Genomic DNA, 17717 nt, shown 5'->3' with positions numbered 1-17717 from the left:
TAGAAAAGAGGAGGCAAAAATGTCATTATCTGAAAGTGATAAAACTGCATATCTGAAAACCCTAAGAATATCAACTAAACAACTATCATAAGCAGTAAGACAATATAGTAAGGTGGTTGCATTCAAAATTAATGTATGGAAATAATTAATCTTCATATATACCAACAATCAGGCAGGAATCTACAGAAAAGACCCCACTTATAAAAAAAATTTTAAGGATAGGGGCGCCTGGGTGACTCAGTCAGTTAAACATCTGATTTTGGCTCAAGTCATGATCTTACAGTTCGGGAATTTGAGCCCCACATTGGGCTCTGTGCTGGCAGCTCAGAGCCTGGAGCCTGCTTTGGATTGTGTGTCTCCCTCTCTTTCTCTCTACCCCTCCCCACTCATGCTCTCTCTCTGTCTCAAAAATGAATAAACATTAAAAAAAATTTTTTTAAGGATAAAAGTTAAGGATAAATTAAATAATAATAGATGCATAATAACTATAGAAAGAAAAGTTTAGAACACCGGTGAGGAAAATGAAAGATAATTTGAACAAATAAAAAGTCCAAACATATTCATGGAGAGGATGCTGACTCAATAGTATAAATATGTCTGTTTTCTCTAAATTAATCTATAAATTTAATCCAGTCATCCTCCTCTACCCAAATTTAATTAGCAAGCTGATCTAAAGTTTCTATAGAAATATCAACAAGCAAGAATAACCAGGAAAATTTTGATGTTAATGAGAAGGGACTAGCCCTAGCATACGTTAAAATATATTTTAAAACTATAATTTTTAAAACAGTATACTACTGATGTATGAAAAAATAGATCAATGGAGCAAAATAGAGCAGTCCAGAGATAGACCCAAACACATATGGGTTTTTGTATATAATAAAGTGAGCAAAGAGATGCATTAATTACTACATGGTGTTTGGAAGGCAGTGTTGTGGATGCTGTGGTACACCGTCCATATGCCCGCTTCAGGACCAAGGCACCGATTCTCACAGCTGCTGAAAGTGCTGTTCACTGAGGCTCCTGGCTGAGTCCCTCCCTAGGAACTGAAGTCAGCAGAAGGGGACTGCCTCATCCAAAATTATACTCTTAGGGTCCATAACATCCAAGGACTGGTTGATGCAGGGGTGCAAATGCCTGGACCTTTGCTCAATTTAAGACAATTCTGCAACCATTCCAGGTGCAGAACTCATGGAATTGGCTAAAGATTTGCTGCCACTGCATTTCAATTCAACTTCTCCCTCTTCTCAGTTTTGCTTCCTTCACTCCTTTATAGATATGATTCCTGAGAGGGCTCCCTATCAAACTTCTTGCATTCAAATCTCTGTACCAGAATCTGTGTCTTGGGGAACCCAATCTTCAAAATGACTTTCTTCTTTTGTTAGATGCAAACCCTGCAAATTCAACTAGAATAAATTATAGCTGATTCAAAGCTTCAAATGTAAAATTAAAAAAAAATTAAATTATAAAGGTAGTAGAAGAAAGTAGAGAAGAATTTTTATACCCTTGATTAGCCTAAATATTAGAACCCATTTAAAAAAGAGATTTTTCCACATTAAAATAAAATTCTGATAAATGGATAAACAAAATGTGGCATATACATACAATGGAATATTATTCAGCTTTAAAAAGGAAGGAAATTCTGACACGTGCTACAACATGGATGAACCTTGAAGACATTATGCTAAATGAAATAAGCCAGTCACAAAAGGACAAGTACTGTCAGATTCCAGTTATATGAGATACCTAGAGTAGTAAAATTCACAGAAACGTAAAGTGGAAATAGTGCTTACCAGGGCCGGGATTGGGGCACAGAGGGAGGAAAGGGGAGCTGTTATTTAATGGGTACAGAGTTTCTATTTTGGATTTCTGTTCTGGAAATGGATAATGTTGATGGTTGTACAACATGGTGACTGTACGTAAGGCGACTGAATTGTACATTTAAAAATGGTTAAAATATATTTTATGTCATATATATTTTACCACAAAAATAAATAAACAAATAAATGAACACATAAATAAATTCTGTTTGACAAAACAACCAAAGTGAAAAGAAAGAAAATATTTGCAACTTCTACCAAAACAAAGGGTTAAGTGTCCCATGAAGCAATAAGGAAAAGACTGAAAAATGCGGAAAATGATAGAAACAGAGAATTCACAAAAGAAACAAAATTGGCTTTTAGGTACATAAAAATATGCTCAACTTCACTCATCAAAAGAGAAATGCAATTCAAATCATGTTGAGATCTACCTTAGACCTGTTAGGTTAGCTTAGATTAAAAAACAATATTTTTTAATTGTTTTTTAAAAAAAACAGTTGGGATTCCAAACGCTAATGAGTGTATGAGGAAATATGCATACATTGTCACCACATTGAAGAAACATTTCACAATACCTATCCAAATTATAAGAACATATACCTTTGACTCAAATTCTACTCTGAGGAATTTATTCTATAGACATACTGTACTTACGACTTATACAAGTTTACAAGATTATCCACTTACAGTGCTTTTTGTAATAATAAAAGTTTGAAAACAATCTGAAAGACCATCAATAGAAAATTTGTTAAAACCTTTTTAAAAAGGAAAGCAATCGAATGAAGAAATATGTGTCAGGGGATTTGTGAAGGGTTCCACCTTCTCCAGGTGAGTAACTGAGTCTCTAAGAAGTTTCAGACAATATTTGGGTAAATAAGTGAAGCTAGTAATCTGAACTATGATTGATGTGATCACTCACTGGCTTGGGGACTATGAGTATTTTCTGCTTTCCAAATGAGCCAATGGCTAAGGATCGTGTCCGAAAGAAATATAGGAACTTGACAGTTAGGACTAGGAAAAAAACAAAAAGACAGGCCTATTAAGTCTGAAAAGAGTTCCAGTGATCCACACAAAGACTTGCACACAAATGTTTACAGCAGTATTATTCATAATAGCCCCAAATTGGAAACTACCTAAATGCTCATAAAAGTTTGCGAGTGGACAAACCGTGGTATATCCATACAATGAAAAGATACTCAGCATTAAAAAGGATCAAATTACAGAGGGATCTGAAAGACCTGATGCTTAGTGACAGTACCCAGACACAGGTAACCACATAGTATATGATTCCTTTTACATGAAACATCCATAAAAAACCAAGCTATAGAGACAGAAATTAGATTTGTGGTACCCCAGGGTGGAAGGCAGGGCATTAACAGCAAAGGTGCATGACGGATCTTCCTCGGGTGATGAAAATGTTCCTAAGTGGACTTATGTTGATGGTTGCACTATTTGATAAATTTACTTTAAAAATCACCAGATTTGGGGGCACCTGGGTGGCTCAGTCAGTTAAGCATCTGACTTAAGCTCAGGTCATGATCTCACGGTCTGTGAGTTCGAGCCCCGCATCGGGCTCTATGCTGACAGCTGAGAGCCTGGAGCCTGCTTCAGATTCTGTGTCTCCCTCTCTCTCTCTGCCTCTCCCCAACTCATGCTCTCTCTAAAAACTAAAACTTGAAAAAAATTTTTTTAAAAATCACCAGATTTTGTTCTTGACATGTAAAGAGCCTCAGTAAAATTATTTTGAAAAAGTTCTGGTGGATGATGGTGTCCACTCAGATGGCTTGCATACCTCTAGAGTGAGAAGGCTCAGTTGAGTCCTTTTCCTTACTCTTTTATCTCACGGTTTGCTTTTTTCCAGCTGAATCAGCCTGAAAAAGGACTGGTAGATCCCTAGAAAGGGTCAGGGAAGAGGGTGGGCCTTCTCTGGAGTGTTGGAGACTCTCCTGCTCCCAATGGAGAAAATAGGAATGGACAGGGTTAGTGCAGAATCGCCTGAGCCTGGGTTGACAAGGAAGCCTTCCTTGAGAAGGAAGACCCTTTCTCAGCCAGGACTCAGGGCTGGAGCAAAGCAAACAGGGACTGAGGACCCAGAGTGGAAATACAGACCCAAGCTGAGGCTAGAGGGGAGCACTCTGCCAGATAAGCAAGGAAATGGATTCCCAATATGGCTTGGGGTTGGTGAAGTTTCCAGCTGGGATGGCTCTTCCTTTGGTGGCCAGGGATAGCTCGGGTCCCGAGACTGTGGAGGTAATGCTTCACTAGGCAGCTCTATTAAAGATATATGCCACTCATAAGACACAAATTCAGAGTGGGTGGGGCAGAAAATGCACACAGACCTCTTTGGTTTGATAATTTCATTATTCTGTGGCTGATTCTGTGAGGTTCCAATAAGAACAGAGAGAGGCTCACCAGTGGCCATTCTCGAAATACACTCCCAGGGCACTGCCATGGAACTAACTGGCAAGTAAGAGATGTGAGGGGAAATGGAGGATGATGAGAGACATTAAGAAAAATACTAAGAAGGAAAGCAAGGCCAGGATCCCACAGTGTGGCATGGTGGCTGGGAACACTGGCTTTCCCATCACAGGCTGGATTCTGGACCAGGCTGCCTCTCACTATTATGTGTTTGTCTTGAAGGGGGTTGCACAAAGTTTCAGATCTTCAGTTTCCTCACTTGTGAAATGGAGACATGGCAGTGCCTTCCTCACAGAATTCTTACAGGGATAAAAGGATATAAAGCATCTAAATGCTTGGCACAATCCCAGGCACGTAGTGTCTGCTCATTAAGAGCCAGAAAGTTGTATTGTTATTACTATTCTCTCGTCTTAAAAGCACTGAGTGCGGATGTAACATACAGCATAGTGACTATAGTCAATCCTATACTGCATATTTGAATGTTGCTAAGAAAGTAGATGTTAAAAGTTCTCATCACAAGAAAAAAAATGTGTGATCGTGTGTGGTGATGGGTGTTAACTAGACTTATTGTGGTGATTGTTTCACAATGTCTACAAATACCAAATCATTATGTTGTATACCTGAAACTAATATAATGTTATACATGTCAATTATACCTCAATTTCTAAAAAATCAGTGTGATGAAGAGGCCCATGTAGTGAGAACCCGACGCCCCTTGCCTATAGCCAGCATCCATTTGCCACCCAAATGAGAAGGCCACCTTGAGAACAGATCTTACAGCCCAACTCAGGCCTTCCAATGTCAACAGCTCTAGCCAATAGCTTGACAGCAACCCCATTAGAGACTTGAAACCAGAACCATCCAGCTAAGCTTCTTCTGAGATCCCGACCCACAGAAACATCGAGATAACAAATATTTGTTTTTTAAGCAAAAAAAAAAAAAAAAAAGTAATGAGATCACGCAATAGGGGAACATCAGTGGGGCATCTCTTTTACAAGCAGCAAGTAACAGTCAAAGCACACTTCCTGGTGGGGCTGACATTCCTGGTGGATATACCAAAGAGCACGTCTATTTCTCACCCTGTCTCTCCAACGCTGAAATCAGCCAAAGTGAAGGCATCTTGCTGACTTTCAACAACCGTCTGCAGAGGGGACAAAGGTGCTTTCTGCTCTGGTCAGAGGAAGAATTCATGAGCTGTTTTGTATTGCAAACTCCTTAATCAGACCGACAGGACTGGCTCCTTGCCTTGTGCCTGAACTCTTGCCAATAATCCATTTTAACCCCCCTTAAGTTCTCAATAGCAGCTTCAATGACTGTGAGAGTGTGGGGGGCCAACTTTTTGAGCCTTAAATATGCACAAATAAATCATGTGACTGTTTAATATTGGGCATGTTGATCTGATTTGTAATCCAACAGATAGAATATATGCATTATTTACAATGTCCTGTGAACTCAATTTGGTAAGATTTATGAGATAGTGAATGTTTTCTTGCTTGACTTAAGTTAGGAACAGTGGTCACATCTGTATCATGTAAACTTAATTTAGGGGTGCCTGGTGGCTCGGTTGAGCGTCCGACTTCGGCTCAGGTCATCATCTCGCGGTCTGTGAGTTTGAGTCCCGCGTCGGGCCCTGTGCTGACAGCTCGGAGCCTGGAGCCTGCTTCGGATTCTGTGGCTCCCTCTCTATCTGCCCTCCCCCGCTTATGCTCTGTCTCTCTCTCTCTTCAAAAATAAATAAACAGTAAAAAAAAATTAAACCTTAAAGCCACAATATTGCATTTTTATAGCCAAATATGCCTTTATCCTTCAAAAGCATGCCAAGGTCACCAAACTGTGCCCTTGCTCAGCCAGGACATTTCATTTCCTTTAGCTGGTTTCACTTGGAAGGCAACCAAATCTGAATTTCATCAGGGATGTCAGTTCTGCAATGTGGCCTCCAAGTCTAGTTTTCACACCCTAGAAGATTCTATAACCTTCCCAATACTTTAAAAATAAATCCATTCAGGGGTGTCTGGGTGGCTCAGTTGGTTGAGCATTTGACTCTTGATTTCGACTCAGGTCATGATCTCATAGTTCGTGAGTTCAAGCCCCACGTTGGGCTCTGTGCTGATCGGGGCTCAGCCTGCTTGGGATTCTCTGTCTCCCTTTCTCTCTGCCTCTCTCCTGCTCACTCTCACTCTCTCTCTCTCGGTGTCTCTCTTTCTCTCAAAATAAATAAATAAAACATAAAAATAAATAAAAATAAATCTATTCAGAGGAGGGGTGTAGGGAGATGGGCAGAGTGGGTGAAGGGGAGTGGGAGATACAGGCTTCCAGTTATGGAAATAAAAGGCACAGCAGAGGGATATAGTCAATGATACTGTAACAGCAATGTATGGTGATAGATGGTAGCTACACTTGTGGCAAGCATAGCATAGCAGGTAGAGATGCTGAATCACTATGTTGTACACCTGAAATTAATGCAACATTGTGTGTCAACTATATTCAAATAAAAAAATTAAAATTAAAAAAATAAAGAAATATATGTGTTTTGTATTTAAATTAACCAGAATTGGTTTCTCTTGCTTACTATAGAGAGCCCTGACTGACATACACTTCTCATATTTCAGTTTTCTGACGTAAAATTTGAGGAGTGTTAATTACACCTTATTAACCGTAACTTGGATTTAAATGTTAAATAGGTAATCTATCGCTCTTGCAAATAATTACCAGGAAAATTATTTCACATTTAAAAATGAAGTTAGACTGCTTGCTTCTTTCTCCATTATTCTACCTCCTTTCAAAGAAACTTGCATATATTAAAATGAGAAAAAAAAAGTCCTTGAGTGAATTGGAAAGTCATTGTTTTTTAAAACAGCTGTAACATCTCTTGGTAATAAAAATATTATAATACTTTGAACACCATGGATATTAAAATTTTAATTAAAGAGATACTATTTTTGAAAATGTATAAAAATCTTTGATCCTCCAGGAAGAAAGATGATATAAAATATAAGATATTCTCATTAAAGATGTTACAATAGGCATATAAAGGACTTAGACACATGTCCTCACCCAGCTAGAAGAGATGGCAGGAAATGGAGTCTTTGTTCCAAGGGACATGTGACCAGCTGATCACTGATGGGTATACAATATGGATGAAGGGGAGAATGCCCATGGTCTCTACTACAAGGGTTTCTTCCACGTCAAAAAATATAGACATTTTTATTTTTAACAATGCATAGACATTTAAGAGATGTAAGAGATTTCCCATTCTCTTTTAACTCAAGATCTTTTTCATATCAGTCCTATGTTTATGTTTTATACAGAGTAAACATTTTTCTTGCCTCATCAGAGTGCTATTTCAAAGAGAAACTTACAAGGAACTAGATAAGATGAGGCTATATATGGAGATGCCCAGTCACAGTGGCCAGAGGTAAATCCAGGGGCAGTCAGAGCCTCTATAATTCGTGATTAGTGTTCAATAGGCAGACAATGCTCTATTAGGGAGCATGAGGCAAATGACATTGGTATCTGGGCAAGAGACACAAAATATAGTCCTGATACTCTTCCTCTGTGTCCCTATTCTCCATTTATGCATGGAGATTGAATAACTGTTTCTTGATTTAGAGGGAAAAAAATGTAAACTCATGCTCTAATTATCCCAGATACTCAATGATAAGAAATAGAACAAAATACACTCATGATTCAAACTGAAGTTTTGAAGAAAATGTATGCTTGTGTTTCCACAGCTTTTTTTTAATTCCAATTAAAGACTATTTAGTGTATTCATGCCAGATTATCTGTTTTCTCATCTATGGTTCAAACCTTGACTACTTAGGATTTAATAAGATGTAGTGATGGATATAAAAGAATGAAAATTAGGAGCCTGGCTTTCTAAGAGCCTTTAGAATCTCAACCCTGGATAACTGTAAGGGTCTTCTGGATCTTCCTAAATCCTGCCTCTATTCTTTGCCTAGTTTACCATCTACCCTGCAGTTCATCACCACTTGCATCTTGTCTCATCACTACTGTCAGTGGCTCCCCATCACTCTCAGAACAGCTTTCAAGGCCCTCCCCAGTATGGTCTGAACCTGCTGTCTACTTTGGTCTCCCACCATTGTCAAGTGGGAATCAGGCAGTCGGGCTAGCGTTTCCAACTGTTCTGAGACCAGCAGACCTATCTTTACAACCAGGCTCCTCCCCATGCTACTCTCCCAACTCAGTGCTCAGTCCTCTTCTCCATGTAATCAAATCCTGTCTATCTGTCCTCTCTCTACTCAGCTGCTCCCTTATAGGTCCATATCTTTTTTTTTTTTTTTTGAGAGCAGTTTTAGGTTCACAGCACACCTGAGCAGAAAGTACAGGAATTTCTCATATATCCTCTATCCTCACATATGCATAGCTGCTCTCATTATCAACATCTCCAACCAGAGTAGGCCCTTTGTGGCAACTGGTGAACCTATCTTGACACATCATAATCACCCAAAGTACACAGTTTACATTAGGGTTCACCCTTGGTGTTGTACATTCCATGGGTTGTACAAATGTATAATGACATGTATTCACCATTGCAGTATTATACAGAGTATTGTGATTTCCTTTTAATTCTAGGCATTTTCACATTGCTATTTACCTGCTTTAGGAGTGTGTGCTCTTCCTCTCTCATGTATTAAGGAAATACTTAATGAACACTATTGTCTGCCAAACAACGGTGATTGACACTGGATACATAGCTGTGAACAAAACAGACCTGGTTTTGCTGCCTTCTTAGAGCTTATAAATGAATGAGGTAAGATAGACAGTAAGTAAGTAAGTGAATAAACATGATAGTGATTTCAAGTGATAAGTGCTGCAAAGGCAAAACAAAACCAAAAATAATTAGAAAATTATGAATAACAGAGGGGTCTAAGTTAGATGGGGTAGGGAGTGGCGGCAGAGTGTGGTCAGGGAAGGTCTCCAAGGAAGTGACATTTAAACAGATACTGAAGGATGGGCTAGAAGAAGGGTGGCAGGAAGGATCAGCATCTACAAAGGTCCTGAGGCAGGAAAGAAGGAGCTGTGTGAATTTGAGGAACTGAAAGAAGCCAGGGGAGGCAAAGGAAAATTGGGAAAGATGAAGTCCCTTCTTGCCATCTAGACTTTGAACTCCTTAAGACCAGGGACCCCATTTTGTCTTTTATATATTACCCTTCACTCCCACCCTGAATACCAAGCCTGGTATTTAACACATAGTAGATGACACCAATATGTTGAAGGATTTGACTACTTTACCAATTTACATTCTTACTGAGGTATCAAGAGTAACATAGGGAGTTAGAATAAGTATGAAATCATGCATAATCAAGCAAAGCTGTTTTCAGACTCGGGTAGGTTCCAGGCACTCTCATACTCAGAGACTCTACTGCACCCACTTCATTCTAAACATGTTCAAGTGAACATGTTTACATCAGACATTATTTATATGTTATCACCTAAGAGTAGAGTTGAGTTGCCAGTTAATTGTTTTTCATGATGTTAAATTTGTGGACATTTAAAGATATACATATTAATTTTGATTATGCAAGGTTTTTTTTTTTAAGTCGGTTTTTTTCTAGATCTCAAACTTTTTTTTAGACCCTAAAAAGAACTGTAGGTCCTGAGCATTTTGCCTAAGAGGTACAACCTATAATCAAGGGCTGAACTGGGTAGAATAAACAACAAATGCATAGGGATCTGAGAAGGGAAAGATGTGGGAAAGAAGATATCACCAGATCAAGAAGGCTCACACACTGTATCTGGTAACCTCCTGATTTGCCTGGCCAATACCTGCAGCTCCTAGGAAACAAGAAGTAAGGGGGCACTGTTAGTCAGGGTCTAACTTGGACTCCAAAGCAGACACTAGGGTCAACTGAAGGCACTATCAGTCTCAGTAAGAAGTAACCATGTCTTTTTTAAATTTTGGAGTACTCAAGGACAGATATAGTCAGATATGAAGGCAAGCATCAAACCATTCAGGTGAAAAACATAGGTCTGATTACCTGGCCTGAGACACTGAACAGAAAGGTGTCTTGGGGCGCCTGGGTGGCTCAGTTGGTTAAGCTTTTGACTTTGGCTCAGATCATGATCTCATGGTTTGTGGGTCTGAGCCCCAAATCGGTCTCTGTGTTGACAGCTCAGAGCCTGGAGCCTGCTTTGGATTCTATGTCTCCCTCTCTCTCTTCACACCCCCCCCCCCCCCCCCCCCCCTGTGTGCACTCTCTCTCTCCCCCCCAAAAAAAAAAAAAAAAAAAAAAATTAAAAAAAAAAAAAAAAAAAGAAAAAGAAAGATGTCACCAGAAAGTAAGAAAACTGTTGAAAACCCAACACTGAGATACAATGAACAATGGGGGAGGCAGGAAGCTGAGAGCTGGAGAGACTGTGTAGGTTGAATCGCAAGCTCATTGAAGTCAGATTTGGAAAAGACCAACTGGGGAAAGGAAGGCATAGATACAAAGACAGTGTCTCTGTTCAGACTGCCGGGACATAACACCATTGACTGGGTGGCTTACACAACAGACATTTATTTCTCAAACTTCTGGAGGCTGAAGTTAAATTTTTTTTTTTTATTTTAATGTTTATTTATTTTTGAAAGAGAGAGAGAGAGAGAGAGCACAAGCAAGGAAGGGGCAGAGAGAGAGGGAGACACAGAACCTGAAACAGGCTCCAGGCTCTGAGCTGTCGGCACAGAGCCCGACACAGGACTGGAACCCACAAACCACGAGATCATGACATGAAACGAAATTGGACACTTAACCAACCGAGCCACCCAGGTGCCCTGGAGACTGGAAGTTTAAGATGAAGGTGCCCACAAGGTAGGTGTGATTCTGAGGCCATTCCTTTTGGTCCTGCTAGGTGTGCTCACATGACCTCTTTGTGGGCATGGGGGCAAGGAGGGGGTGGAGAGCAAACTCTCTGGGGCCTCTTCTTATAAGGGCACTAATCCCATCCTGAGGGCTCCACTCTCATGACCTCATCTAACCCTGAGTATCTCCAAAAGGCCCCATCCCCAAATACTACCACGTTGGGAGGTAGGGTTTCAACATAGGAATTTTGAGCAACATAATTCAGTCCATAGCACAAGGATACCCCTAAAAGAGGAGCAAGGGGAGAGCTGAGACTTGAGAAATACAGGCCCAATTCTTTTCTTGAAAAGGCAGAAAAGAACAGGGGCTTGAGATTCAGACAGATCTGGTTGAATCCCATTTATTAACTGTGTAACCTTGGACCAGTTACTTAAACATCTCAGTTTCCACAGCGGTAAAGTGAAGGTAAAAATGCATACCATACAGGGTTATTGTAAGAACTAAGGAGATTGAGGGTTTAAAGTAGCTGGCACGGAGAAAAGGCCTTTTGAAGGTTTTGTTGGAGCATGGAAGGCACAGATGTGCTGCTCAGGAGCAGAAGTTATGGTGGTAGCCTGTGACAGAGAGAAGCTGTTGAATGAGATGTGCTGTTCATGAGTACCAGTTCTAGTGAGTGGGAGGCAAGACTGGGCGGCTTCCCTAGTACCTTCCAACTCTGAAGTCCCATGAATCCGCATGTCTACGAGGAAGCACATCTATTTGTCTCCTCTGCTTAGTTGTTATTATCAACCAGCTTGCGGCCAGCACTCTCACAAACATCTCTTTCAATCTTCACTATGATCTGACAGGTTAATAACAATAGCTATTATTATTCCTATTTTACAGAGACGCAAGCTGAAGCCCAAAGAACGGGTCAACTTAATCCAAGATCATCATACTGCTGGAGAGTAACAATATGGATGTACATTTGGGACTTCCTGGCTTCCACCTCAGAACACCAGCTCTCCTGCTCCAACTATCATGAAGCTGAATATTTGTCATACAAATAGCAGTAGGAAGAAACCGAAGCACAAAATGAGTGGGGCATTTTAAGAGAACGCCTGGCTTCGAATGAGCGTATGTCTCCAAGGCTGAACAAATTCCGGTTGGGGTACCAACAGAATTTAAATACAAGAAGACTATTGGCAGTTGTTCAGGGACTGTGGAGCCAAGGGAGGGGAGCCAGAAGGCTGTGGATGGGTACACGCTGTTCCAATTTGTGAAAAGGGGAAGAAGGTTGATTCTGCAAACCGTAGATGCCAGTCTTGGGCAAAGTCTTGAAGGGCAAGTTGTGAATATAAAGAAAAGGAAGGACCTAATTACTAGAAGCCATCAAGTTTTCAGTGACAAGAAATTATTCTCAATAAACCTTGCTCCCCTTTAGATAAAGTAAAAGACTGATCTGTTTTTATTTAGACAATACATTTTTCTCATTCTAATAAGTAATTTGTAAATGTGTAGACTGGAGGATAGACATGGATTCATAACAAGTTGAAAATCTATTTTTTTTTCAATTTAATAAAGAATTTTAAATTTCACTGTTTCTATGAAAAATACAAATTTTTGGTTTTTCTTTTTCTTTTCTCTCCTTTCTTTCTGTAATTGATTCATTTTTGAGCCTCTATATCTATCTGGAAAGATACAAAAAGGCAGATCAATTCCCTAACCTCAAGGTGTTCCGAGACACTAGGGTTCCCACTCTTGATTCAAACCCTGGGTTCAAATCCCACCTCTATCAGCTCACCAGCTTTGTGACCTTTGGGAGTAACTGACCTCTCTAAGCCTCAGCTTCCTCATTCATAAAATGGAGATAATAATAGTACTGACCTCATCGGGTTGCCCTGTGTACAGTAAGTATTCAAAAAATATAGCTGTGATTATTTTCTTTTTTTACGAAAATTTTAAAATATTTACTTATTTTTGAGAAAGAGAGAGACAGAGCTTGAGTGGGGGAGAGGCAGAGAGAAAGGGAGACACAGAGGCCAAAGCAGTCTCCAGGCTTCAAGCTGTCAGCACAGAGCCTGATGTGGGGATTGAACTCATGAGCTGTGAGATCATGACCTGAGCTGAAGTCAGACTCTTAACCAACTGAGCCACCCAGGCACCCCTGTTATTATTTTCAATAAACTGCTATAAGTTATGGCACTTAGAATAGAAGGAAAGAAAAAAGCCCAGGATCCCAATGTTAATCATGACCACATCCTTTCCTAAGTCTTTTGATATTCTTTATCAGCTCCTTTTTATTTATGTTGATGAAGCAATTTGTTTAATTTTGTAGGCCAAGCTCACTTCTTTTTCTGGTCAGCTTTTTTTTTTTTTTTTTAATTAAAGTTTATTTATTTGAAAGAAACAGAGAGAGAGAGAGAGAGAGAGAGAGAATCCCAAGAAGCCTCCATGCTGTCATCACAGAGCCCCACGTGGGGCTTGATCCCATGAACCATGAGATCATGACCTGAGCCGAAATCAAGAGTTGGAGACTTAACCAACTGAGCCACTCAGGTGCCCCTGGTCAGTTTCCATTGATTTTATATCAATTGAGGGCTTCAACTTGGCCTCCTAGAATATTTTTTCACTCTCGGGAGAGGCAGATCAAGGCCCCATAGTGGCCCTCTGAAGTACAAGAGTAGACCTAGTGGAGAAATGAGGGTCAGCCTCCTGGGAAAGAATGTTACCTGGGTGTTAGAGCTGGGGTAGAGCACAGGCCCACCCTCAAATACCCAAAGGCCCCTTGCAGGTAGCAATATGTGAATCTGGCTTCATAAAGACTGTATCTAACAGTCTTTACTAGTTACTGTAACTAGTAACTGTCTTTTGTTGATATGTGCAAAACATGGGTCCAGTGTTGATGGCATATATAAATCTTTTTTTTTCAAAAAGCTGGAAATCCAGATTTTAATAAGAAATGTCCTAGTATTTTAACGTTAGCAACTAACGTTAGCCCCCAGGCCATGAGCTTGGCTCTAAGAGTGTTTGGCATTGTAGGTACAAACAGCCTCCCCAGTAGGCTCCTAAAGAAGAGGAAGGGGACTGTGGAGCCCACAAAGCTTCTTGTAGAAGCTAGGGGACTAGAACCACGCTGACAAAGCCAGAGCAATCTTGTTGCTACAGGTTGAAATTAAGCATTTATTTCCCTATCAGTCAAAATCCTCTAGCCTCCAGCTTCTTGCACTAAAGAACAAAGCTTCTGTGAACCTTGTTTTGTAATCACTGGGGGAATCTTTCCTGCGAAGAGAGGAAGTGGGAAGCCAGAACTTCTAGATTGTGTTTTGAGTTTTTGTTTTTACTGAGTGTTTTTTAAATTTCTTTCTCTCTTCTCTCACTTTTCTCTTTTTCATTCTGAGGGCCAAGTTCCCAAACTGTAGAATCTAATTCAGGTGGTCCCTGCCAGGTGACACTACACTGTGCACCTGTCCCTGCAGACAGACCCACTCTCCTTTGTTGCAAGGATCTGCTTCCAGCTAAAAGTCTGCTTGGAATAATTCTGATAAACTCACTCACTTCAAGTGTTAGTAGCAACAAGGCCCAGGTATCTGATAAGAATAACACCCCGCAGCCACCTGTTATCTCCTCTGGAGGGTTTTTATTTTTAATACTCTGTAACTTCAAAGTCAATTTTCCACCCGTTAGGGCAAACCCTTCGACAGATGGCTGGGAAAGATCCTTTGGGAGGCCTGGATAGTGAGAGATCGGCTTTCCTACTGAGGTTAAAAGAAAACAATAGGGGATTTTCAGGAAATGCCAGACAGGGGGCCCTCCAAGTCTTTTTGAAACTTTTCCATAAGCTGGATAAATATATATATGTTACTTTGAAAAAGCATGTAGAGGCAGCTTGGAGGAAGCGAAGAGGGAGAGGCTGAGAAGAGCAAGGGAGGAGGGGAGGACATGGGGCGGAGGCAGCGCGCAGGCAGGAGGTCTGCGTGGCGGCGGTGGCTGCGGCGGCGGCGAGACACGCCTAGCTCCGGGCTCCGGGGCTCCGGGGCTCCGACTTCTGCTTCCTGCGGACGCCAGGTCCCAGGCTGCGCGTAGGTCTGCGGGGCTGTCGGGCAGGCAGGGCTGCAGAATGGGCGCGGGTTGGGGCTGGACAGCTAGCCCGCCACCAACTTCTCCCTTGCCACAGCCCGGAACCCGGAGTTCAAGTTGGCTGAACAGATTGCTGCTCTGAGGTGAACCAGGGAGTCAGGTCAGTCCTCGGTTCATGGCATCTGTGCGGCAAGGATTTAGTGCAGGTTTTTGAATGGAACAAAACCCCTGTCTTCTAGAAACTGCCCAGAGGCGGTAACCCGGGCAGTGCTAGGGGAGAGGAAGAGCAAACCTTTGGGAGAAGGGACGGAGTAGAGCAACTTTAGTAAAGAATCTGGGAGCAGTTTCTGTGATAAAACTTCAAACATGAACGGGAAAAATAAAGTTCTTAAACTGTCTTCATCCACTTACTGTCTTTTTTTTTTTTTTTTTTTGGGGTGTGTTTTGGGGGGGGGGGGGGGGGGGAGGTAAGTATTTTTTTTTTTTTTTTTTATTTTCTTTTTGTCTTTTTTTTTTTTTTTTTGGGGGGGTGTGGTAGGGGGGGGGGGGGGGGGGAGTTGAGAGCACTCATTTTTCTTACTTTCTACTTTCCACCAACCAATTAATAGCGACTTGTTAGCAGCAGCAGAACTTGCTGTAAGGTAGGCAATGGGATGGGGAGCAAATCAGCTGGAAACTCCTCCCGCCTCCGTCTGTCTTCTTGAGGTACGATGAGACCAGTCTATGACTAAGAAGAACTTAAATTTTTTTTTACTGTTTATTCATTTGTGTGTGTGTGTGTGAGAGAGAGAGAAGCAGACTCCAGGCTCTGAGCTGTCAGCACAGAGCCCCAGTTGGGGGCTGGAACTCACTAACCTGGAGGTCATGACCTGAGCCGAAGTCAGAGGCTTAACCAACTGAGCCACCCAGGCACCCCAAGAGGAAGTTTAAGTGATTTGTGAAAAGACCTGCCATCCAAGATGGTAAGTTGAGTTAAATAATAATTAAGGAGGAAGCAAACTCAGAACAAACTCAGTGCTGGACATGTTAGGAAGGCATATTACTGAAGACTGCTTGTGAACATGTCTTACATCAAAGGGAAGTGTAAGGCAGAGGAGGCAGAATAGAAACTCACATTTCCTCTTGATCAATGGGGGTTGGCTAAGCTGTCATTTTCTTTTTTTTTTTAAGTTTGTTTATTTGAGAGAGACAGAGACAGTACAAGTGGGGGAAGGACAGAGAGAGAGAGAGAGAGAGGGACAGAGAGAATCACAGCAGGCTCTACATTGCCAGCATAGAGCCCAATGTGGGGCTGGAAGCTGTGAGATCATGACCTGAACCGAAACCAAGCGTTGGCCGCCCAACTGACTGAGCTGTCCAGGTGCCCCTAAGCTGTCATTTTCAAGTGAAAGATGCCAGAACGTTTAGTTAGAGAGCAATTTTCCAGACAGATGGACAGGGAGGATACTATTAAAATGAGATTACGGTGAGCCTCAAGGTTATGACAATAACTGATAAACTCCTTCCTACCCAGACAAGAGATATGTTTAATTACTACATGGAAGGATTCATCTAAGTCATAAAGGCCCAAGTGCCAGAATGTTTAGTCCTCCTGTCCAAGTCAAGAATCAGCCACCAATAGCAAGCGCAGACTTTCCATTTACAAACAGCCATCTAGAAAGGGATGACTAATCACTGCCTTTTCTTTTCTGATCTAATACACTGCTGATCTAATAACCAAAATGAAATGTAATCCCCTGTGCCTTCGGAATTCCTAGCACATAATAAGGCTCAATAAATATTTGTGGAATGCAATGCCAAGTTCATAATGTTTACTACATTATATTTATTAGGCTTTCTTAGAAACAAGCTCTGAGATGCAGTTTCAGCCATCTTAGCTGACATCTTGTGGGGTCTGGCCTTAAAAAAATTTTTTTTTAATGTTTATTTATTTTTGAGAGAGAGAGAGAGAGCAGGGGAGGGGCACAGAGAATAGGGAGACACAGAACCCGAAGCAGGCTCCGGGCTCTGAGCTGTCAGCACAGAGCCTGACGGGGGCCGAACTCACAAACTGTGAAATCATGACTTGAGCCAAAGTTAGATGCTTACCAACCGAGACACCCAAGCACTCCGGATCTGGCCTTTTAAATTAGCTTGAGGATGTTAGAGCAGCAAGGGAACTTAGGGTCAGGTGAGTCCAACTTGTTTGCTTTACAAGGAGAACACTTGAGACACGCTGAGAGGAGGTAACTTTCCTGAGCTCACACAGCCTATGGAGCTAGGATATGAACACTCCAATCCTGCCTAGGATGGACATCGGCTCTTAGAGAAAGATCAGCCCAAGTACACATGATATTGTAGAAGAAGATTTTCATGAGAAAATTGCAGTGGTGTGTGAAGAAGTCCTTAGTGGCCTCTCAGTTCTAGCATTAGGCAACTCATGAGGTCCTCCTAAGTGACTTGGCAATGTGGAACTATCAGATCTAGAACTGTAAGTGCTAATGTTAAAGTCTATTCTGCTTTGTGGTTGTTCATTCTGAAAACTCTAGGGAATAATTGATCTTTTTTTTTGTGTGCTTCTATGAAGCAGGTCCTTCTTCACAATAAGTAAGTTGAAATCCCGAATGAAATTTTTAAC

The 17717-nt window shown here is 41.2% G+C and overlaps 1 long non-coding RNA gene across 1 annotated transcript in view; it reads right to left on the bottom strand.

Annotated features, from left to right (window-relative positions):
• The window catches only part of LOC125938564 (uncharacterized), a 70391-nt gene that overhangs the window by 30803 nt on the left and 21871 nt on the right, over positions 1-17717 (bottom strand). The gene's annotated exons all lie outside the window — the stretch shown is intronic.

Source organism: Panthera uncia (assembly GCF_023721935.1).
Source record: "Panthera uncia isolate 11264 chromosome B2 unlocalized genomic scaffold, Puncia_PCG_1.0 HiC_scaffold_24, whole genome shotgun sequence".
NCBI lineage: Eukaryota > Metazoa > Chordata > Mammalia > Carnivora > Felidae > Panthera > Panthera uncia.
This window is presented reverse-complemented; position numbering and strand designations above follow the sequence as displayed.